Source organism: Canis lupus, chromosome 4 (genome assembly GCF_011100685.1).
Source record: "Canis lupus familiaris isolate Mischka breed German Shepherd chromosome 4, alternate assembly UU_Cfam_GSD_1.0, whole genome shotgun sequence".
NCBI classification, from domain to species: Eukaryota; Metazoa; Chordata; class Mammalia; order Carnivora; family Canidae; genus Canis; species Canis lupus.
This window is the reverse complement of record NC_049225.1, coordinates 59,081,537-59,105,644: the sequence shown is the minus strand read 5'-3', so window position 1 is coordinate 59,105,644 and position 24,108 is coordinate 59,081,537. Positions and strand designations below refer to the sequence as shown.

Below are 24,108 nucleotides of genomic sequence, written 5' to 3'. Positions count from 1 at the left end.
GGTGCCCTTCGAGCACTTGGCTCCGGGCGGAGGCCGTGCATACAGAGCTGGGCTCCCAGCGCTCTCCTTCGGTTGCCAACGTGGCGGCGAAGGCCCAGAGCAGTGTTTGGCCCGTTGCCAGGACACGGCTTTGGAACCCAGGGCGCCTCAGGGTGCGCGCGCGCGCGGGCACGAGGCCCGCGAGGCCCGGGGGCGCGCAGGGATTGTGCAGGCGGGCGCCTGAGCCCTGGCACCGCGATGGCGAGGATCCGGCCAAGGTGTGGCCACCCCGCGACCACCAGCCTCAGCTTTTCCCAGATCTCCTGCGGTGATGCTTGAGCTGAGGCACAGGAATCGCCTGGCACTCAGGGGTCCTTGTCCCTCGGCAGGGCCCCAGGGCCCTCAGGGAGGGTCCCTGGCATGATCCCCGCTCAATACAAACTGACTTTTCAATACAAACTGTGAAAGCCAGAAAACGATGCAGTCCCAGAAGATGTATCAGGATCCCGAGCTCTTTCTTAGCAGAAGGAACAGGGAACACTAGATCTCCTCCATCTTCCTACAGGTGGAAGTACCTTTATGATGGTTTTTTACCATAGAAAGTTTTCATATTTTCCATAACATAATCTAATTTTTCCCCTATGGTAAAAGTGACAGTCTCTCCACCTAAAGATTTAGGACATATAGCCTTATATTTTTAAAATGTTCATCGTTTTACATCTTCGTTTCTATGCAGTATTTCATACAGTCGAACGGCATTTACTATAGAGCAGAGGTTGACAAAATTTAGTTTAGGAAAAGGGCCGAATAGTAAACAACTTAGGTTTTCTAGGCCATATGGCCTCTATCACAAGTCAACTCGCTGCTGTAGAGTGACAGCAGCCATAGACAATAATAAATAAGTCAATATTGCTATGTTTCAATGAAACTTTACTTATATACACTAGAATTAGAATGTCACAAAATGTTCATGTATTTTGAGATACTATATTAACCATATTTTTTATCTTCTCCTCGTTAGGATGTGTTGACCTCCTGGGAGGGTGGTGGTTAATTCCTATTGCGATAAACAACTTGCCTGACAGCACTCCTCTCACAGGTAAACCAGCCCCATCCCATACCCCCAACCACCTCCTTTATCTAATAATCACAAACCGAGCCAATATTCCCCTGCCCTAAATCAATCCCGGGCCAGGGAACAGACAAAGACAATCCCTATGTCCCAAAGCCCTCCACAATTATTCAAGCCAGCCAATTCTAAACTGTTTGACCTGCTCTGCCTTTCCTTGCCCATGGAAATTCCAGGAAACGCTACAGTCTGTAGTGCATTTGCCATGACCCACTTGGTGTTACATGGAATCGTTGCCTCGCTGTATTATATATGTACCCAAAACTAATATTACACCGCATGTTAACTATACTGGAATTAAAATAAAAACACTCTTATCTTTAAAAAACAAACACAAACACTATGATCTTTACTCCTGCCTCTTGACACTGGTGCTTCGTGTCCCCGTGACCCTAGGTGATTCTGTAATTTATAAGAAAAGCATATTTAGTCGACTTAATGACAATGAAAATATATGTCTCACATTTGGTCATTGTCGATGGTTCCTGGCTCACGGCTTCCAAAACCCTTGGGATTTCCTGAGTGAGAAGAGCAATGGGAGCATCTTTTGTCATCCTATTGGTCTCCTGCCCTCAGTTTCTGAAATTGCTTTGGAGTCATAAAAGTGAAATGGGTGTCTCATGATTCATAATAGACCCTTTCCACCACAACTGGGTTTACATTCCTGATGTGACTTGTGGAAAGCACCTAAAGATGGTGGCTGGTTGCCAGGGGAACCAACGATGCATACAGGGGGGAAACTTTTAGTCCCACTCCCTGATCTTCAGGGATGGGCTAGGGGCTGGCCGTTGCATCAAGAACCAATGGCCAGTCCTTAATAGATAGAAAGCCTATATAATAAAGCCTCCCTAAAAACACAAAATGACAGAGTTTGAAGAGCTTCCAGGTTGGTGAACATGTGGAGATAATGGGGAGAGTGGCTTGTTTAGACAGCATGGAAGCTCCACACCTTTTTCCCACACCTGCCCTACATGTGTCTTCCGTTTAGCTGTTTCTGAATCCTACATTTTATAATAAATCAGTCATCGAATAAGTAAAATATTTGGGTTCTTCATAGAAGTTCTAATTAATTGAACCCAAGGGAAGGGCTTGTGGCTTGTGGCTCTGATCTATAGCCGGACAGTCAGTAACAACCTAAACTTGTGACCGGAGTTTAAGGAGTTGGCCTGGGAACCTCCAAGCAATAGCTGCCGGGTCATAACCATATAATAACCTGGGCTTGTGGCTAGGGTCTGAAGTGGGGAGGGGTGTCAATCTCGTAGGACTGAAGTGTGAAGCTGTGGGATCTAATGCTATGTCCCAGGACGTGTGACACAGTTGAGTTAAATTGTGGGACAGCTGGCTGATGTCCAAGAGTTGCTTATCATTGGTACGGGGAAGCCCCTCAGTGGAATTGGGACCCGGAGACTTTTACCCTGCCTCCCATCTCTAGGGGAACTTCAAGCAACACTAACCTTTTCTTTCAAAGACACTGACCCGTCATCACGCAGTCACTTTTATACACTAAAACACAAACACAGCTCTCTGAATTTTTTCCAGCCGTTTCCAAATGTGAAAAACATCCTATGGTCACAGACGGTAGAAAACCAGGCAGTTGGCTGATGTGGCCTGTGAGTAGCAGTTTACCAATCCATGGTCTACAGCCCTTCTGCCTCGCTCTCCCACTACCTAGCTGTGTGTTCCCCAGCGAGTGGGTGAATCCGTGTGTCTCCATTCAACATGTGTAAAATGAGGTTAATAATAGAATCTACTTCCTACAGTTCCTATGGGAGTATTAAATTAGTTAATACATGTAAAGCACCTAGAATCATGCATAGTACATAGTGCATAGCCTCGGTGATTTCTGACACTAACCGGCTAGAGTTGGGCCAAACTTCCCAGATTAAGGGCACAGTCCTCCAGAAGATTGCCCTCACTTCAGTCACCAGCCGCATGCCCAGGAATCCGCAGGTCACCCTCACCTCTGGCTCGTGGGCTAAAGATTCAGCGCTTCCCAGTTCCCCCTCTGATACTTTGATAATTCACGACCGTGACTCACAGGACTCACGAAAGCACTGTGCTTGTGATTACAGTTTTATTACAGCATTAGGATATGAATGAGAACTAGCCAAAGGGTGAGACTCATAGTGTAAGATCTGAAAGGGCTACAAAAGTGAAACTTGTTTTCCTCTCTGTGTTGTCAGGATGTCATAGCCTCCAAGCACATCAATGGGGCCTACCGGGGACAGTAAACACTAGGGAAATGCCAAGAATCTAGAGGCCACCTTTTAGAAACCAAGGACAAAAATCTGTATTTTGCCGGCCACGTTCTTTATTCCAAGCAAACGCTCTGTAGGTATTTCTGTTCATCGTAACTTTTAAGCCCTATGGAAACTGGCACAGCATGGAAGGTGATCATCCAAAGAGAACTTTTTCCCCAAGTAACCAGTTTCCCCAGAACTGTGGATACCTATCAGGGCACTGATTAATGTTGCACTAGATCAATGTGAAGCAACAGCATTTTCAGAACATCCACCTGCCCTGCGGAGGAAAACTATCTCTGGGTTTTTTCAAGTTGTTCTTTTTACTATTACTCAAAGGAGTTAGCTATTGGTCTTTATGTTTGTGTCATCAAAAATAACTGGCGTGTGTTCCTAGAAAATATGCCGCTGTTAGCTTTGACTTGCAGGCACTTTACGGAAAGCTCTGAGACGTGTTTCCCCTCTTGTCACAACGGTCTACTCTCAGGTCCATTCAGGGAGGCAGAAAAGCCGACTGCAAACATTGGAAAGGCTTGGGGCTCCAACTCCAATGCCTGAGTTAAGTCCTCCAAGCATTAGCGAAACGTGCTCGGGCCTGGGAGAGAGAATTGTCGCCGCGTCCTGGGTCTTGCGCCATCGCTAGGCTCGCGCGCCCGTTGGTCCTCCGACTGGGCCTTTTTGCAGGAAGGGTTTGGAGACGCAGGGGCTGGGGTCGGTGCGCGCCAGGCGCTGCAATGGGACGCGAGGCGCCCCGCCGCCCCCGGGCCCGGCCCCTCGGCCTCTCGGGCCCTCGCTGCGCATGTGCGGCGCCGCAGCGCAGGCTTTCCTTCTGGGAGACGGATTTCGCGGGCGAAGGGACCCGGCGCCCTCTTCTGCGCACGTGTGCCCTCCAAGGCCTGGCGGCAGCGCCCCGGGGGCGGGGGCCGAGTCCCGGGGCCCGAAGCCCTCCACGTGGTTGATGTCGGGCGGGCTTGAGAGGTGGGGGAAGAACAATAGGGGTCAGCAGGCCTTTGGGGGTAGGCGTGGATCGGGGCGTGTCGAAAGCTGCAGTGACCCTCCTCGACCTGGGTCCGTGAGCCCGGGGCGGCCGGGGTCCCCGCACTGCCTTCTGGCTGGTGCCCTGGCGCCGCGCTGCAGGTGTGGTGCCTGGAGCGCATCCAGCGGTGCCGGGCGCGCAAGGGCTGGACACCAAGGCGAGGAGCGCCCTCCGGGCTGTGGAAAGAGAACCAAGCTTTCCTGAAGGTCGGAAACGTTCCAGGGGGAGCGCTGCCTGCTTTTCCAATGGCATCTAACCTTTCACCCTTACAGCAGCGCTCCAAGTCCGCCTTTTAGGTCATGGGCTGCAACCCCGTAGTGAGTATGGGCGGTGAAATCTGTTTAGTGAGCTGCACTAATAGTTTTATTTGCCAGTATTTTTAGGTCGGACGTAATTTTCATAGAATGATTTGCACATAATTTACAGAGAACAAAAATGCAAAAATTGCCGATGGACCTGTGTAACAACCGCCCCCCCACCCCGTGAAAATACAGAACAGTGTACTTCCCCAGAAAGTGCTGCCCCTTTTTAGTCAACCCCCACCCCCTGACCACCGCTTAAAGATCAATCAGTTTTACAATTTTATCTCTGCGGGTTAATTTCGCGTTTGTAGTACATCACGGAAGTGGCATCCTGCAGTATGTACTCTTGTATGGGGGCATTATTGAAAAATCGGTAAGATACTGTAGAATACCATATATATTCCCTTGTGACAAGGATTGTTTTATGAAATTTACTACATATAACTTTTTTTTTTAAATGACAGTTTACTGAGCATCCGTGAACCGCACACTCTTTCTAGTGCTGGAGACACAGTACTGAATCAAGCAGACAAAAAAACCCTGCCTTCATGAAATTTATTTTTAATAAGTAGAGGTAGTCAGCTAACAATAAGCATTATCATACTGTATATTAGATAATAAATTATAAATTAGAAAGTAGATCAGGGTAAGGGAGATGGAGGATTAAGTTTAAATTAGGTAGACAGTAGAGGCCTCCTTGGTGATTTTGGAGCAAAGACTTGAAGAAATAGAAGACTAAGGGTGCCTGGGTGGCTCAGTTTGTTCAGCATCTGATTCCTGGTTTCCATTCAGGTCATTATCTCTGGGTCATGAGATGGAGCCCCAAGTCTGAGTCCATGTTCAACTGGGAGTCTGCTTGAGATTTTCTTCATCTCCCTTTGCCCCTTCCTCTCTCACTTTCTCTCTTTCCCTCTCCCTCCCTCCCTCTCTCTCTCTCTCTCTCTCTCTGTCACTCTCTCAAAAAAAAAAAAAAGAAATCTTAAAAAAATGTAGAGAATTGTGGTAGCTAGAGATAACAGCCATCATGGATGCACACGCATACACACATACTCATTAACATATTAATATTAGGTGGTTTTGTAAAATATGTTTCTTACCTTCATCACTGATAACACAGATTTTATTTCTAATTTTACTGAGGCTGCAGAGTTGAAATTGATGATTTGTCCAAAGTCAAATAGCCAGCAGGTAAATTCAAGCTCAAATATTTACCTCCAAATCTCCTACTCTTTATGTCTCCCAAACTAAAATATAGCATTTAACTGACCTCTCCTTCCCCTTAGCTTCAAGCACAGAGATCAGCACCTCAACTCCCCTGGGAAAGATTCCAGAAAGACTGTTGCATGAATCTCACCATGTGGACATTATATTTACAGTCTATTGGTATCTCTTCTGCAGTTCCTGGGTCCCACTGAGAACCCGTCGTTAGTACATTCTAACTTCAGACTCCAATCTGTCTGTGTTCCTACACAGAAGGTCCAACTAATTGGCCAGAGAAGGATGTGCACGAACTGCCGTTACATTACAATACTTGGCAACATAGTTTTTGGTGACTGTAAATTACTTTATCTTTGAGTATATATCTCTTATATCTGTTTCTTAATCTGTTCCAACTTTTCAGTATGTTAAAAAGTGCTGCAACAGATATTCTTGCAGCTAAATCTTAGTGCAAATGTCTGGTTTTTCTCACAATGAATTCTGGAGGGCCCAGGGGACATTCTCCCACAGGGTGACTTCCTCAACCAAACTGTTGAGGCACCCATGTATGGGTTTGTTACACCAGCGATTCTGGGATCTTCAAGTCATACCTGGTCTCTCATGGCTCCATCTCTTCCCCTACCTCTGCCTTCAAAGATTTCTGTCTTCACCCAAAGGCTGCAGAAAATGACCAAATCCCAGGTGAGTTAGTTTGTTCCATTATATGGGAACAGTAGTGAAAGATCGTAAAAATGACCATGGAATTTAAAATCATGCAAAACAATCTTAATAATCAAGGGGATTTTTTTTACATTGGTTATAGTTGTTCTGTGACCTTCAAAAATTTTGGTTAAAACATTAAATCTCTTACTATTGGCCATACACATATAGGAAAATGAAAAATAGTAAAACATTTATACATTGTTAATTTGAAACATTGAAAATTAAAATAATTTCTGTGTTGAAAAAAACTTATCAAGAGTATTTTGAACAGTGCCTTCTTCCCTTTGTATAACTCGATACCAAGTGAGCATCTTTTCTGAGCCTTGGCAGATTGGACCACATTCCAATATTTGATCCTTTGCATCTAGAACAGTCAGTTCTAGACATGTATGGGGTGTTAAGTAAATGTTTGCTTAATGGCTTAATAAATGAATGGCATAATGAATAATGAACATACAGTGTAAAGTATTTCAGATACAATTTTTGTGTTACTCACAAAATGGAACATAAAACTAGACAAATGGGCATCAAAACATAGAGCTAGAGAAACAGAATGAGACCAAATCAGTATAATATTTTAGGTGACTAAGATGAAATGGGGCTAAAATGCAGGAAACATTATCAAATAACGAATATCCTTTAAACAAGTTGCCATTCTTTTTTTTTTTCCATTTTGTGCAATATGATGACTGTAGTTGGAATAGGATTGTGTTGTTACAGGGACCAGTATCATTCAAGGATGTGGCTGTGGATTTCACCCAGGAGGAGTGGCAGTACCTGGACATTCACCAGAGGGATCTATTCAGGGATGTGATGCTAGAGAATTATATCAACCTCATCTCAGTGGGTGAGGACCATTTCCCAGTGTTGGTTGGCATGTGGCTAGTTAACTACTTTTCCTTTCTCAGTTACTCTAAATAGTCACCCCTTTGAAGTACTTTTACAAGTGTAGCCCTGAGTTTTAGTAGATTTAAGATTGATCATATTTGGGAGGTACAGCTACAAGTTTGTTTAAAGACCCTTTTCAGGTATAAATTGGCATCTTCATCAGGCAGTCTCTGATGAAGTTCAGAGTTCAGAGGACCTGAAGCCCAGTAGCTAGGTCCAACTCCCTTATCATTTCCCATTGACAGGATATCAAACCACTAAGCCATCTGTGACCCACAAGTTGGAACAAGGTGAAGAACCATGGATGGTGGAAAGAGAAATCCCATGTGGGAGCTATGCAGGTGAGTTAGGTAAAGGGCTCTGTGGATGGAAGTGAATGAAATTAAGATCACAGTTGATCTAATGGTTACCAGAGGGGTGGTGGTGGGAGGATAGGTGAAATAGGTAAAGGGAATTAAAACTATACTGGTCATGATGAGCACTGAATCATATACAAAACAGTCAAATCATTGTAATGTACTCCTAAAACTAATATACTATATGTTAACTATACTGGAATTCAAAAGAAATTTTTTAAAAGGATTACAGTTGATCAATAAGAATTGGCATCTTTGAAAAATATGCTTCAAGATTCTCTTCTTAAAAGCCTTGGACCTTTGAAAATAATTGGGATGGGGGTCCCTGGGTGGCTCAATCCTTTAAGTGTCTGCCTTCGGCTCAGGTCATGGTCCTGGGATCAAACCCTGTGTCAGGCTCCTTTCTCCTAGAAAGCCTGCTTTTCCCTCTCCTCCCCATTCCTGCCCTCTGTCACTACCTCTGTCTCTCTTAAATAAATAAATAAATAAATAAATAATAAATAAATAAATAAATAAATAATATTTAAAGATATATATAACTGGGATGGTCAACATAAGTTCCTTATTTACCTGAATGCCATTTGCATATATCACTTTCCCATATTAATCCTCTTCTTTGCATGGCTATTAAAGAATGTCTTCCCTTACAGGTATATTCTGCCTATGATTCTTACCAACTTCATTTAAGACTTTGAGAAGATTTTTTCCTCTTTTAAATTTTATCAAAATATACATAACATAGAGTTTATTATTTTTAAGTGTACTGTTCAATGGCCTTAGGTACATTCATATTGATTTGCCACCATCATCACCATCCATCCTCAGAACTCCTTCATCAGGGATCCCTGGGTGGCGCAGCGGTTTGGCGCCTACCTTTGGCCCAGGGCGCGATCCTGGAGACCCAGGATCGAATCCCACGTCGGGCTCCCAGTGCATGGAGCCTGCTTCTCCCTCTGCCTGTGTCTCTGCCTCTCTCTCTCTCTCTCTCTGTGTGATTATCATAAATAAATAAAAAATTAAAAAAAATAAAGATTCCAATTTAAAAAAAAAAAGAACTCCTTCATCATCACCAGCCAAAACTCTGTACCCATTAAACTCTATAACTCCCCATTCTACCTCCCCTGCTAGCTACTGGTAACCACTATTCTACTTTTTTTGCTATGAATCTGACTATTCTGGATACCTCATATAAGTGGCATCAAACAGTATTTGTCCTTTCATGTCTAATTTATTTTATTTAGCAGAATATCTTCAAAATTCATCCTTGTTAGGGCACATGGATGGCTCAGTGGTGAGCATCTGCCTTTGGCTCAGGTCGTGATCCCAGGGTCCTGGGATCGAGTCCCACATCAGACTCCTCACAGGAAGCCTGCTTCTCCCTCTGCCTATGTCTCTGCCTCTCTCTCTCTGTGTGTGTCTCAAATAAATAAATAAATAAATAAATAAATAAATAAATAAAATCTTTAAACAATTCCTCCATGTTGTAGCATGTGATAGAATTTGATTCATTTTTTAGGGCTGAATAGTACCCTGTTGTATGTATATACCACATCATTTTCTTTATCCATTCATTTGCAGTGAACATTGGAGTTGTTCCCATCTTTGGGGTACTGTGAATAATGCTTCTAAGAACGTTTGTGTAAAAATATCTGTTTGGGCCCCTGCTTTTGATTTTTTAGGTATATACTCAGAAGTGAATTTCCTGGGTCATGTGGAAACTGTGTTTACATTTTTAAGGAATTTCTGTGATGTTTTCCACAGCTACCACACAATTTTACATTCTCACTGGCAGTGCACAAAGGTTCCAGTTTTTCCATTCTCAACAATGCCTGTTATTTTTTGTTTTGCTTTGTTTTGTTTTTCTGGTAGCAATCCTAATAGGTATAAGTGGTATTTTACTTTTTGCATTGAATGACTAGTGATATTGAGCAATTTTTCATGTGATTTTTGGCCACGTATATATCTTCCCTGGAGAGGTATCCAGTCTAGCCTCTGGGGAACCAGTGTTGGATAAAGAATGGAAATCTCACTTTATTTAAAAATTGATGGCTTATATGTAAGGAACTGGGTTAGGAACCTCAGTGGAATTGTTGAATTCTGAGCCAAGGAATGCCTTTATTGCTCTGGATGTAAGTAGCATAAATTCAACAGTAGTCAAGTACTGTCAGAGGTTTATAAAATAGATGAAAATGAAGACAGATAGAATTTTAGATCCAGAGTGAAAAATCTGCCGCTTAGTGTCTCCACAGTAATACTATCCAGAAATTTGGAAAGCATGATACAAAGCAGGAAGTGGCAAGCACATAGTTGACTGAGGATCAGCAATAACACATATGATAATGATATCTAACTGATAAAACATATTATCTGTGAGGCAGCTATCTGAGTACTTTACATCTGTTGACTTGTTTAATCCTCATGACAACACTTACAAGGTGGGTGCTATTATTATCCATTTTTATAGAAAGGGAAATTGAGGCCCAAAGAAATCAAGGAACTTGACCTGTGCCACATGTCTAATTAGTGATAGAGCTAGGATTGAAACTCTGGTAATCTTGATTTACTGTCTACATCCTTAACTGTGATTCCTCTTCCATATATGGTAGGTAGAGAGGAAGATGGAGAGAGTATTTAAAAGTCAGGATTAATGGAGTTATCTGTAAACTATTACAGAATAAGATGGTTCATTCAGCAGTGAGAATTCAGTAATTAATCTAATCCCGAGGCAGGTAGTATTTGGCTTATCCTGTGGCCTATTTCTCTTACTGGACATACAGATTCCCATATAAGAATGAATTACTGTTATATGGTTTTTGAAGCACTGGCTACAAAGGTGTTCCTGCTTTTAAGTGGACTTGATGGCTTTGTCAAATCAGTTTTTGTTGATGAATAAATAGACAAGAACTCAAAGACATTGGAAGCAAAGAGACAAGTGATAATTAAACTAGAGCAGTCCAGCAATGAGTTGATGAGGGACCTGTCCAGCTTTCTCTGTTGCTCATCCAGTCTTTATTTCCTCTAGTCACCATTTCACCCAATCATTTTAATTCTCCTAGATGGGCTCTAGCTGTCCTCTTTTGTTCTTTTTTATTGCACCTTATAATTATTTTCATTTTTCTCACCAGTTTGCAAAATCCTATTTGCATATAGCCAGATATATTTGTGTTCTTTTTTGTACTCTCTATTTCTGTTCTACAAATCCAATTTTTTAAAAAATTGTGGTTTTATTGCAAAGCTCAGGGGTATAGCTTCCATTTAGCCTTGGTATTTCTTTTAGATAGGGATACTAGGCCTGAAAGTAAAGATTCAATCTCACAATAGGGTGAAAAGTTATGAGCCATAATACATTCTAAGAATTACTCACAAACAGATAGCTAATTATGCTTCCTTATAGAAATCTGGCAACTTGATGACCACATGGAAAGAAACCAAGAAAATCAAGAAACACTTTTGAAGCATGTTGCTTTCACTGACCAGGGAACAATGACTGAGGAAAAGAGCAACAAGTGTAATGCACTTAGAAATATATTTCCTCTGAGCACAGACTTTTTTTCTTCAAAACAAAGATTCCAAAAATATGACTCTTATGGTAGGAGTTTTAATTATTTAGGCTTATTTAGTGATAACAGAGATACGCAAGAAAGAATGAATGTAGTGAATGTGGGAAAGCCTTCTTCCAGAAGTCAGACCTCATTATACCTAAGAGAACTCATACAGGAGAAAAGCCCTTTGTATGTATGGAGTGTGGGAAGGCCTTCAGCAAGAAATCCAATCTTGTGGGATCCATACTCATGAGAAACCTTATGAATATACTGAATGTAGAAAAGCTTTTGCCCATAAGTCACACCTCATTGAACATCAGAGAATTCATACTGGGGAGAAACCCTATGAATGTGATGAGTGTGGGAAGACCTTTTTCCAAAAATCACACCTCAACATTCATCAGAGAATTCATACTGGAGAGAAGCCCTATGGGTTTGATGAATGTGGGAGATCCTTCAGCATGAAGTCACACCTTTTTGTACACGGAGAATACACACAGGAGAGAAGCCTTATGTTTGTACCAGGTGTGAAAGAGCTTTCAGTGAAGTGTCATGCTTATGACACATCATAAAATCCATACTGGGGAGAAACCTTATGAATGTCATGAGTGTAAAAAAGCCTTTTCTGAGAAGTCTGACCTCATTATACATCACAGAACTCACACAGGAGAAAAGCCCTATGAATGTAATCAGTGTGGGAAAGCCTTCAGACATAGCTCAGCCCTCTGTCAACATAAAAGGACTCATAAAGAAAAAATTCCTTAAAAGAGAAACTAATGTGGGAATATCTTCAACTAAATGCCTCAATAGAAATAAAATCTTACTATGTATCAAGAAGTCAAGCCTATGAATTCAACATATTTTTAAAGTATGTAGCTATGGTTTTTTTTAAAGATTTTATTTATTCATTCATGGGAGACACAGAGAGAGAGGCAGTGACACAGGCAGAGGGAGAAGCAGGCTCCATGCAGGGAGCCCGACGTGGGACTCGATCCCGGGTCTCCAGGATCACGCCCTGGGCCAAAGGTGGCACTAAATTGCTGAGCCACTCAGGCTGCCCTGTAGCTATGTTTTTGTAGAAATTATATTCCAGATGTGATGCCAAAGTATTTCTAGAAGATATTGCAGAAAGTATGCCTTCTTGTAAAAGGATAAATGCTCATGTGGCCTACAAAGATCTTTGAAATATTAGTAAGTGGACTAGTCAGAACAAATTAGAAAAACTTACATGGACAATTTGCAAAGTATGAAAGCATTATATTCCTAGTTGTACTAGTATGTACCATATAGCATAAATCATATATTGGAATTGTATATGTGAAGTTAACATAAATATGAGTATAAAATAAGTATTACATGTACAATGCCATCTACCAAGATCTTCCACATTGAATACTGTTTTCTTCTATTTAATAGAAAATATGTCATTCAAGAAGAATTTAAGACTAATATTGTATGTCAACTATATTTCAATCTAAAAAATTCTAAAATAAAATATTTTCCTGTTGATTGCTAGTGTATGTCTTCTACTTTTTGACCAATGAAAGAATACAAAAACGTGTTGTTATTGTTCCTATGTACATATGACATAGATACATGAAAATGAGTGAAAGAAAATAGCCATGGCTTCTTAACAGCATTCACTATGATTTAAATAATCAGTTTTGGTGATGAAACTACCTTCTTCTTACATACTGTTATTGTCTTCCCTAATTAAAGTCCTAAATGTCCAGTACCTCAATGTGCCTGTATTTGGAGATAGAGCCTCTAAAGCACAATTAAGTTAAAATGAAGCCATTCGTCTGACCCCTTCTCCAATCCGACTGGTATCCTTGTAAGAAGAGGAGATTAGGACACCAGGGATGCAGGTTCACAGAGGAAAGACCACGTGAAGAGGCAGCAGGGGGGTGGACTAAGAGGAACTCAACCCTGCTGGCACCTTGAGTTTAGACTTCCAGCCTACAGAGCTGTGAGAAAATAAATTTCTATTTCTTAGGTTACCCAGTTTATGGCATTTTGTTATCGCAGCCCTGGCAAACTAGTACACACACTACTGCCCTTTTTCACTGGAGTACTTCATAAAGCTGAAAATACAAATTATAAGTACTCCATAATCCAACAATATGATTGGGGGTTCATTGTACTGTGCACCATTTCCGTCTATTTGGCATTTCCTAATTCACCTTGTGATAGAATAGTAAGAAATACTTTAATAAGGATTTTATAATTCAGAAATGTACAGATTTTGTTCAGAGAGAATCATTCATTTTTAAAAATAAAAGCCATCCAATGGTAGGTGGAGATATCCTGCAAATTTCCGTATGAATATCTGTGGCATTAGAAATGGACTTATTCCTTATTTGCTAATTAAAGATAGAACTTCATTCTTTGGAAGTGAGTTTTAATAAAGATTTAGAATACAGACAGGAGAGTGCCTGGGTGGCTCAGTTGGTCAAGCATCTGCTTTTGGCTCAGGTCATGATCCCAGGGTCCTGAAATCGAGTCCCACATCAGGCTCCCTGCTTCATGAGCCTGCCTCTTCCTCTGTCTCTGCCTCCCTCTCTCTGTCTCTCATGAATAAATAAGTAAAATATTTTTTAAAAAAAGAATACATACAGGAAATTTATAAGAGAGGGTGTGAGAGCTCCTATTCTAGAGCCTGCAACATCTGGATTCTGGATTTGCTTTGAGCCTCATATTCTCTTCTGGAATTAGAATAATCCCATGATTTCTTGAGCTATTGCAAGATTATACCATATAATATGTGTGGTGCTCATAAGATGTTAGCTATTTTTGTATTTTTCAAGGATATAATTGGAGTTCCCATTGTAATTAGACAGACAAGGAAACAATTCACTGTGATCAAGGCTTTGATGGAGAAGATAGGACCGTGGGGGTTGCATGCATCATTCTGTTTCATTCTCATAAGGGTATAGGGCTGGAACCACTGCCCTGCATTGTTTCCATATTAAGCCACTTTGTTTAGTGGTTGCACCTAGAAGCATACTACTAATGCAACAAAAAATAAAATAGGTAACATTGGCCTGGTACTCAGGCAATGAGAAAACTGATGTCAGAGCCTGGAAAGATAGTGACAAACTGGTAAAACATGGTAAAATTGTCTCCTCTATATAAGCCTACCGTGCTGGCACCTCTAGAAGATATTAGAAAACAGAATATTGGTAATATTTGCTGATTGATATTAGCTTCCTTTGGCCAGCTGTTACAAGAAAGAGAAACTCAGGCAAAACTAATGATTGACAAGCCAAAATGAAAGCAAATAGAGTTGACATTTGGAATCTTACAAAATTAAAGAAAAACCAACTACTCTAGACTTCAAATAATAAGATAATAACTTAAAAGACTTTATTTTTTATTTTTTCAAAGTAGGCTCCATGCCCAGTGTGGAGCCCAACATGGGGCCTAACCTTATATCCCTGAGATCAAGACCTGAGCTGAGACCAAGAGTCAGACACTTAACTGACCGAACCACCCAGGTGCCCCTAAAAGACTTTAAATATCAACAACATGATAAACCTTTTCAGTGAAGTAAAAGGACTCAGAAAAAAAGATCCTATTAAGGGACTGAAATCTCATTCAAGCCTGATATCCTCAAAGGAGAACCTCATCTGCCACCTTGGCTTCATATTACAGAAGCTCAATTTTAGTCACCTACAGCTAAGAAAACTGGGGCTTCCATGCCCAACCTAGCTCCTGTTTGTACAACAGATGCCCTACCTAAGGCAAGGGAGGTGAAGAATATTGGGGCCCTGATCCCTCCCCCCATACTCTAGTCTGTAGGGCAGATGTTTCATGCCAGGGGGCTAGATGAAAGGACAGCAAGCTATCATTCTCCCAGGTCCCATTTACAAAGCAGAAGTTCTATCCTGGAAGGAGTGAACCTTGGGCTCCCATTCCTCTTCCAAAATCCCACTTGTAGGGTGGAGTTTCTGTGCCAAGAGAAGCCAAGAAGTTCCCTCAGCTCCATTTGTAGGATAGATGTGTTACTCCAGGAAAAATAGGCTGCCCCTTCCACCTCCTCTATTGCTCCAGTGCAATAGATTAGACAGCTATCCAGAGAGAGATGCAAGACGGGAGAGCGGGAAGCTCCACAGCTCCACAGAAGGAGCTGACTTTATCTGGTACATAGTGGGAGGAATGCATGACTTAGGCATTGTTGAAAATAGAGGTCTTAGTTGTAAGCAATTACAATTCTAATGGGCCTATAAAACAACAGCAAAGGAAACAGCAGGCCATCCAGAAGTTTATCAGAAAGAACCAGGGAGATAGCTAAAAAGTGCCCTGTAAGATTACAGTTCAATATTCACTGTCTGGAAGGCTATGCACATGTCTCGGTATCACATGGATTATTAAGGACCAACCAGAGAGGGCACTTGAAAGGCACTAATCACTGTCAGATGTGGGGCAGACTTGAAAGTGAAAGCCTTGCTGGCTCCAGGGGCTTAAGCACAACCTCTGACCCATCACTGGCTGAACATTTTTAAGTTTTTTGAGCCAGGGTGACCTCTAGAAAGCACATGGGGAGACTGAGTACTGACATCAGAGGCTACACACTGTCAGGGAAAATAGACTCCACAAAAATTAATCCAGGGAAGCCATTAAGCCAACTAACAAAATTAACAAAATGGAGTAACATCAATGAGCTCTGAGAGGCATGTATCATATCCAAGATTGCCACACTGTATTATCTCAAAAACTATGAGAGATACAGAGAAACAGACTATCACCCTTATACAGGAAAAACAATGGTAATAGAAACGACTTTGAGGTGGCCCAAATTTTGAAATTCTATGGCAAAGACCCCAGAGAAGCCATTATAGTTTCAAAAAGCTAGAGGAAATTAGATTAGGATCATGACAGTAATTCTTCAAATAGAGAATATCAGTAGGTAAACATTATTTGAAAGAGCCAAGTAGAAATTCTGGCATTGAAAGGTAACAGTACCTGAAATGAAGATTCATTATAGGGGCTCAACAGTAGATTTAAGTTGGCAGAAGACTCAATAAATATGAAGCTAGATTGTTAGCATACAATCTGAGAACAGCAAGAGAGAAGAATGAAGAAAAATTAACTGAGCAGGCTTCTGGTTTTTGTCTGATGCAGGGAAGTCTTGGAGTTACCAATCTGATTTTTATAAGCAGAAAAACAATCTGAACAAACTGGAAATCAACAACTCTTCTTGCATCTTGCAGAGAATTGAGGTCACAGAACAAACCACTGCCATGGAAACTAGAGAGGAAGGCAGATTCCAAGAGGTTAGAAGGAGAGGATAGCTCAGGGGTATAGAATGTCTTTCTGAAGAGGATGGTGACCTGTGTTTGTGCATACACTGCAACCCTTGAATTATATGCTTTGAGTGGGCAACTTGTGTGATATATGAACTATATCTCCATAAATCTGCTTCCAACAATTGAACTGCTGGGTCTGTATTATAAAGAGATAATTACACATTTTACAATAAAAAGAGGGTAGAAGAAAAGTTACAGGGAAGTATTTGCATGTGTACTCTCTTCTCTTGGTTTCTTCAAAAGGCAAAATTATGTAAGGCAACAATTTAACACTATATTGTTGGGTTTCAATATATAGAGATACAATGTATGTGACAACAATAACATAAAGTGGGGGGAGTGGAGCAAATTTTCCATATATCTTCAGATTAATATTAGTCTGAAGGCTATTATGACAAATTAAGAGATACTGTCTAAGCCCTAGAGCAACCACTGAGGAAATAACAGGTAGTTTAAAAACCAGTAGAATCTCTGCCCTCAAGAATGGAGAGCATAGCTTTGCAGTCCTTAAGTGTTTGCTGTAAATAATGACCTGGATGGTGGATGATGTAGAGAGGGGAAAATGGTAACTTTACAGTGGAGAAACATGACAAACACTACCTCAGATGATCAATGTTGATGTCAACACTGATGAGTTATATTGATATCATGTACCCTTGCTATAATATGATGAAGTAGTACTTTGCCTCTGTCATCTTCCTCCCTAAAATGCATAACTACAGTCTAAGCATGGGGAAAATATCAGAAAAATCTCAGTAGAAGGACTTTCCACAAAGTACCTGACCAGTCCTTTTCAAAACTGTCAGGGTTATAAAAACAAGGAAAGTCAGAGAAACTGCCTCAGCCAAAAGGAGCATAAGGAGACATGATGACTAAATGTAATGTAGTATCCTGTAGGGAATCCTGGAACAGAAAGAAGACATTAGATAAAACCCAAAGAAATCTGGATAAAGCATGGACTTCAGTTAATTAATAATAATGTATCAATATTGGTTCATTTATTGCAACAAATGTACCATAGAGTATAATATGTTAATAACAGGGAAACTACTTCAAATAATGGAATCAAACCTATATAAAAACTTGACTGTCAGTTTGCATGCTGGAGAATCCACAAATGGTATCCTCTGCAAATGAAATCATCCACTAGAAGTTCTTGAGGAAGCCCCATGAAGTGGAACAAAATTTAGAACCAACAAGGCAAGGTAAGAGGTTTCTGGCCCCTTTCCTTTTTCTTTAATAGAAATTACTTGGCCACGTGAATTACTTGGCTAATTGAATTTAAATTTAAATTTAAATTTTTTTATTTTTCAAAAAAATTATCTGGGAAGCATCCTGAAACCTCTCCATACACAGGGCATGATGGAAAAAGACAGAATTAGCAGGATTGGGAAGACTTAAGTGTATGAAGATTTGAACACGATATACCCGGAGAAGAAGATAGAGTGAAGAATGGCATGAAGTCTGAGTAACGCTCTGAAGGAGGGATGTTCCAAGGGTAGAATGATGTATTTAGGTGAGACACATGAGAAAGTTTTTCTGTAATGTATTTCTGTTAGTTTAGCAGATGGAATGCACATGTTAATGGAGGGTGTGCAGGGGAAATATAGCTGGGTGGATACCATGAGTCTGGGATTAGAGTGATTTTAGAAACATTTTGAAGCCAAGGGTCTTACCCTTTGTTCACTTCATAGAACAGCAAATTCCCTTGAGTAAGACAAACCCTGATGAAAGACCCAGATGTATATCCCTTTCTCTCCCAGTTTTCCTTTCGACCCTGGTTGGCTGCAGGACAGAATTCTGCTGAGTTCTCTTCTCTTCCAGGGAGTTATACTATCATTCAGCATTGGCCCTTGAAAAGAGTCACCACCTTGTATTCTAAGATAGGTTCCTTGTAGGGACATATTGACCACTCTTTCCATATTTGCCTCTTTTTCCACTAGGCATCAAAGCCTAGTAACCAATGGGCTGCTTCTCTTTCTTAAAAAAAAAAACTTACCCAAGGTACTTTTTAAATGTCCTCTCTCCTCACGGGAACTTGCCTACCTTATTGAGCATAAGGATGGTTTTCGTGGCTGTCTTTTCCTTACAAAGTAGGTCATATGAACCCACAGGTGGGCTGTGTTTACTTTCTTTAAGAAGGTATCACTTGGCTTGGAAATACCAGCCAGCCACATCTGAAATCCCAGACACAGGAGACCAAAGATGAGGGTGAGGCTGCCTGTAACCTCTTTGACAACTAAACCACCAATGGATTATAATCTTAAAACCATAGCACCATGGAAACAGTCAACAGAATTTTGTCCAGGTGGTACTAGAGAACTCACATAATCCAACAATTTAACAATAAAAAGAATTTTCACTTACTGATTAGAAAGGTTTTTTTACGCATGTGGCTTATTTTTTGAACCTGAACACGCAGAGCAAGAGTAGTAATATCTTCTTGGTTGCCTGACAAAAGCATAAAATAAACCTGAAATCCTGATGTACCAGAACTTACGAGGGAAAAGGAAGCTTATTTGATCAGGGGAGTCAGAAGCATTTACTGGCTTGGAGATGAAAGTAGAAAATGTAAGGTGCATGAGATGGGGTGGGGAGATCAAGACCACTACTTCCTTTATCTACTCCCTTGAAATTTCTTCATTATTAAGACTTTCATTCACCTGCCTTTGGTTTTAACATATAAGGTATGAACTTTAACACAGATATAAATGCTGCTACTTCTGAAATTAAGTTCTTATAATCCCCAGTCTAGTGACAGCTCATTTGGCATATCTCCATAACCTTGCATAAGACAATGGATACTTAAATATGACGCCAAAAGCATAATAAACAAAGTTTAACAAAAGATGAATTGGGTATTATAAAAATTTAAAAATTTTGTGCTTCAAAGGACACTATCAAGAAAGCAAGTAGAAAAAAAAGAAAGCAAGTAGATATCGGACAAAATTTTGGAAAATTATATAGATTATAAGGGACTTGTATCTAGAATATACAGAGTTCCCATTGAAAAGAAAAATAATCCAACTTAAAAGTAGATCTAGGAGGGCTCCTGGATAGTTCAGTTAGTTAAGCCTCTGACTCTTGTTTCAGTTCAGGTCATGATCTCAGGGTCATGAGATCGAGCCTTTCATCAGGCTCTATGCTGGGCATGGAGCCTGCTTAAGACTCTCTGTCTCCCTCTGCTCCTCCACCCCACCCAACTTGCATACATGCTCTCTATCTTAAAAAAAAAAAAAAAAAAAAAAAAAAACATAGATAAAGGATCCGAATAGATGCTTTTCCAGAGAAGATACACAGTTGACCAATAAGGCCATGAAAAGAGGCTGAACACCATTAGCCATGAGGAAAATACAAAGCAAAGCCACAATGAGATACCATCTCACCCTCTAGTATGTCTGTAATTGAAAAAATGGACAAGAGAAAATGTTGGAAAGGATATATAGAAACTGGAATCCTCATATACTTCTTTGCTAATAGTAATGTAAAAAAAGCAGCTGCTTTGGAAAACCGTCTGACAGCTCCTCAAAAGATTAATTGTACTCCTAGGTATTTACCCTAAGAGAAGTGGAGACATATACCCACACAAAGACTGGTGCACAAATGTTCATAGCATTATTCATAGTAGCCAAAAAATGGAAAGAGCCTGTCTACAAACTGATGAATGATAAATAAAAGCTGGCATATACATATTACATGTTATAAAATATTATTTGGATGTGAAAAAAGTGAATACATCATACAACATGGATGAACCTCGAAAATGCTATTGGATCAAGGACCACACATTGCAATATTCCATTTATATGAGATGTCTAAATTCAGTGTCAAAGTATATTGGTGGTTGTCTAGAGATGGGAAGGTTGGGGAGATATAGGGAGTAACTGCTCATTGGCACAGGGTTTGAGGGTGCGATGAAAATATTCTAAAAATAACTATGGTGATGGTTGCACCACAATAAAACCACATAAATACCACAAATGGGTAATTGTATATATGTGAATTGTATCTCAAACTGTTATATATATAAATGAAACCCAGATCTGGTACTGGGTACACTTGTTGCTCCTGGAGTGTCACAGCTTCTAGGCCTATCAACTGAAAGAGGAAATAAATATATGTGTTTATACTAACTCCTGTATATCCACATATCTATTAATATCCCTGTATGTATCTATGTGTATCTACAGTAAGTGAAACACAATTTCACACTGTCTCCAGCTCTAATCCAAAACCATCCAGACCATCCTAACCTTCCCCAACCTAGCTCCCCCATCTGCCACCCATTTATTTAATTGTTCAATTCCAGTATACATGTGTAGTGGTTCAGAATTATTATCCTATTCCCCTGTGGAAGATAACTTTAGCAACTGGGGTACAGTGTTTATGTTTATTTGCCTCTAGACTTATTCTTCTGCTTATTTCCCAAGTTAAGCCAATATGTTTTCCCCTCAACCCCTGCAGTGAGGCTACTTGTTACATGTGTAACACAGATTCTTTTGTCAGTCTAAACTCCATCCTGAAATTCTCCTACTGCCCAAATTGTTTTTAATTGATTACATTCAAGTTCATGGTTTGTGCTTAAAGTTCTATGGGTTTTGACAATTTGACAGCGTCATGTATACTCTCCATTATAGTGTCATACAGAAGAATTTCATATCCTAAGAATCACCTGTGCTTCATCTATTCAATTCACCTCCCCTCTCTGAATTCTTGAAAACCACTGATATTTTTATTGTCTGTATTAGTTTTCTTTTCCATAGTCCTATAAATGGAAACATACAGTATACAGCCTTGCTGCTTGGCTTCTTTCACTTAACAGTATGCATTTAAGATGCATCCATGTTTTTGTGTGGCTTGTTAACTCGTTTCCTTTTGTCACTGGATAGTATTCCATTGTATGGATGTACCAGTTATTTTTTATAGATTTTGTTATTTAGAGAAATTTTAGGTTAACAGAAAAATTAAGCAGAGAGCACAGAGAGCTCCCACAGTGCACAGCCTTCACTGCTATTAATATCACATACCAGTGGTACATTTGTGGCAATTGATGAACTTACAGGAACACGTCATAATCATTCAAAATCCGTAGGGTTCACTCTGAATACTCTGTATTCTATAGCTTTTTATGAATGTAAAATGACATGTATTCACTATTATAGTTTCATACAGAATAGTTTCATTGCCCTAAAAAATTCTATTATCTGCCAATTCATCTTACCCTCCTCCCTTTAACACCCTCACAAATACTAACCTATCTTTTTACTGTCTCTAGAGTTTTGGCTTTTCTAGAATGTCACATAATTGGAATCTAACAGTATATAGCCCTTTCAGGTTGGCTTCTTTCACTTAGTAATAATGCATTTTGAATTCCTCTGTGTCCTTTCATGGCTTGATAGATCATTTCCTTTTAGTACTGATAAATAGTCCTTTGTCTAAAAGTACCAGTTCTCATCTATTTGGAGTTTTTATAGAGTGTTTGTTGCATATGTTGAATTTTGTTGAATGCATTTCCTGCATCTATAGATGTGATCACATAGTTTTTGTGATTCTGTCTGTTAGTAAGATGGGCTAATTACATTGTTTTATGAGTGTTGGACCAGCCTTGCATTCCTGGAACGAACTCTACCTAATCATGATATATGATCCTTTTTACTTATTGCTTGATTGTATTTGCTAATATTTTGGTTAAGAGTTTTGTGTCTGTGTTCATAACAGATACTGACATGCAGTTTTGTTTTATTTTTTTTTAAGTTTTTATTTATTTATTCATGAGAGACACAGAGAGAGAGGGGCAGAGACACAGGCAGAGGGAGAAGCAGGCTCCGTGCAGGGAGCCCAATGTGGGACTCAATCACAGGTCCCTAGGATCAGGCCCTGGGCTGAAGGCAGCACTAAACCACTGAACCACCCGGGCTGCCTGCAGTTTTGTTTTCTTATAATGTCTGTATCTGGCTTTGGTATAGCATAATGCTTGCTTCATAAAATGAATTCAGAGGTACTGTCTTTTCTTCTGTCTTCTGAGAGATGTCATGAATAATTGGTATTATTTACTCCCTAAATGCTTACTATTATTCACCAGTAAAGCCATCTGGGCCTAGTACTTTTTGCTTTCTAGAAGCTTTTAAATTACTGATTTAATTCCATAATTCACTTTACAAAGATAACTCATTTACTTTGTCAAAATATTTCCAAAGCTTCCCCAGTCCTCTACTACCCTACTCGTGCCTTCCTCTTTCTTCTGTTTTCCTTCCCTTGTTTCGTCAATTTTCAGCATAAATGTCTGTTTTGTGTTCTGAAGTCTCATAGGGGGATCCAGCATTCCCAACCACAGCCTTCCTCTGAAGTAAAGGAGAGAGAAAGAAGGATATTCTCAGGCCCAAGAATGAGCCAGGCCTTGAAATCTGGGATCTTCACTGTACATTTAGCCTTTATAGAACACGTGTGTCTAGATATAAGAAGAAGAAGCTGATGGCCCATTCCACAGTAACCTCACCTCATTTTCCAAGTACCTTCTAAACAGATTGGTGAGCCATTGACTCCTATTAAGACTGATGTTCAAAAGAGGAACAAGATTGAAGAATAGGAGAAACACCTGTTCTACCAGGTGGGTACAAGACATTCTCAGTAAAGGACTAGGAACGTGGGCTCCTGGTGTTGAGAGTGAAGGGAGTATAGGAGAATCACGAGAGCAGTGACATGAGAATGTAATGGAAGGAGGGCAGGTGGACTGTGATAGGCTTGATGTCTTACCCCTGAAAGGAAATCTCAAGTTGTGTTATTTTTTTCAAAGATTTTATTTATTTATTCATGAGAGACAGAGAGAGACAGACAGACAGACCCAGGCAGAGGGAGAAGCAGACTCCATGCAGGGAGCCTGACGTGGGACTCAATCCCGGGTCTCCAGGATCACATCCTGGGCTGAAGGCGGTGCTAAACCGCTGAGCCACCCAGGCTGCCCAAGTTGTGTCATTTTTATTATCATCTAACAGGTTCGAAAATTCAGGCTTTAGAGTCATGAAGGGGGAACAGCCTGGAATGATACGCACTAGGTATCTTCAGTGTACCCTCAGACAAGTGTTCTGAGGGCCCAGTCATCAATTTGTTATCTATCCCAAGAACTTTTCTGCCATACAGCTGAAGGGAAACCATATGCACTTTCTCCACAGGGTTTTACTCACTTTCTGAACCCAAATGGAAGATCCCAAACAAATACTGAATTTCCCCAGATTTTGCCCCCATCTGGAGATTGTCAGCTAGGGAAGAAAATTGCACAATAGCTGGGTCTAAACAGAGCGGTTTTTGTTGTTGTTGTTGTTGTTTTAAAGATTTATTTATTCATGAGAGACGCACACAGAGAGAGGCAGAGACATAGGCAAAAGGAGAAGCAGACTCCCTGCAAGGAGC

The 24,108-nt window shown here is 40.5% G+C and overlaps 1 non-coding gene across 2 annotated transcripts in view; it reads left to right on the top strand.

Moving 5' to 3' along the window:
* Positions 1–207: 207 nt before the first annotated feature.
* LOC102156813 overlaps positions 208–24,108 on the top strand; it is a 30,366-nt gene continuing 6,465 nt past the window's right edge. For both annotated transcript variants that reach the window (XR_005358409.1, XR_005358408.1), the window contains exons 1-4: positions 208–544; positions 1,001–1,078; positions 7,740–7,835; positions 23,003–23,308. This is a non-coding gene — a transcript (zinc finger protein 569-like). The remainder of the gene's footprint in view (positions 545–1,000; positions 1,079–7,739; positions 7,836–23,002; positions 23,309–24,108) is intronic.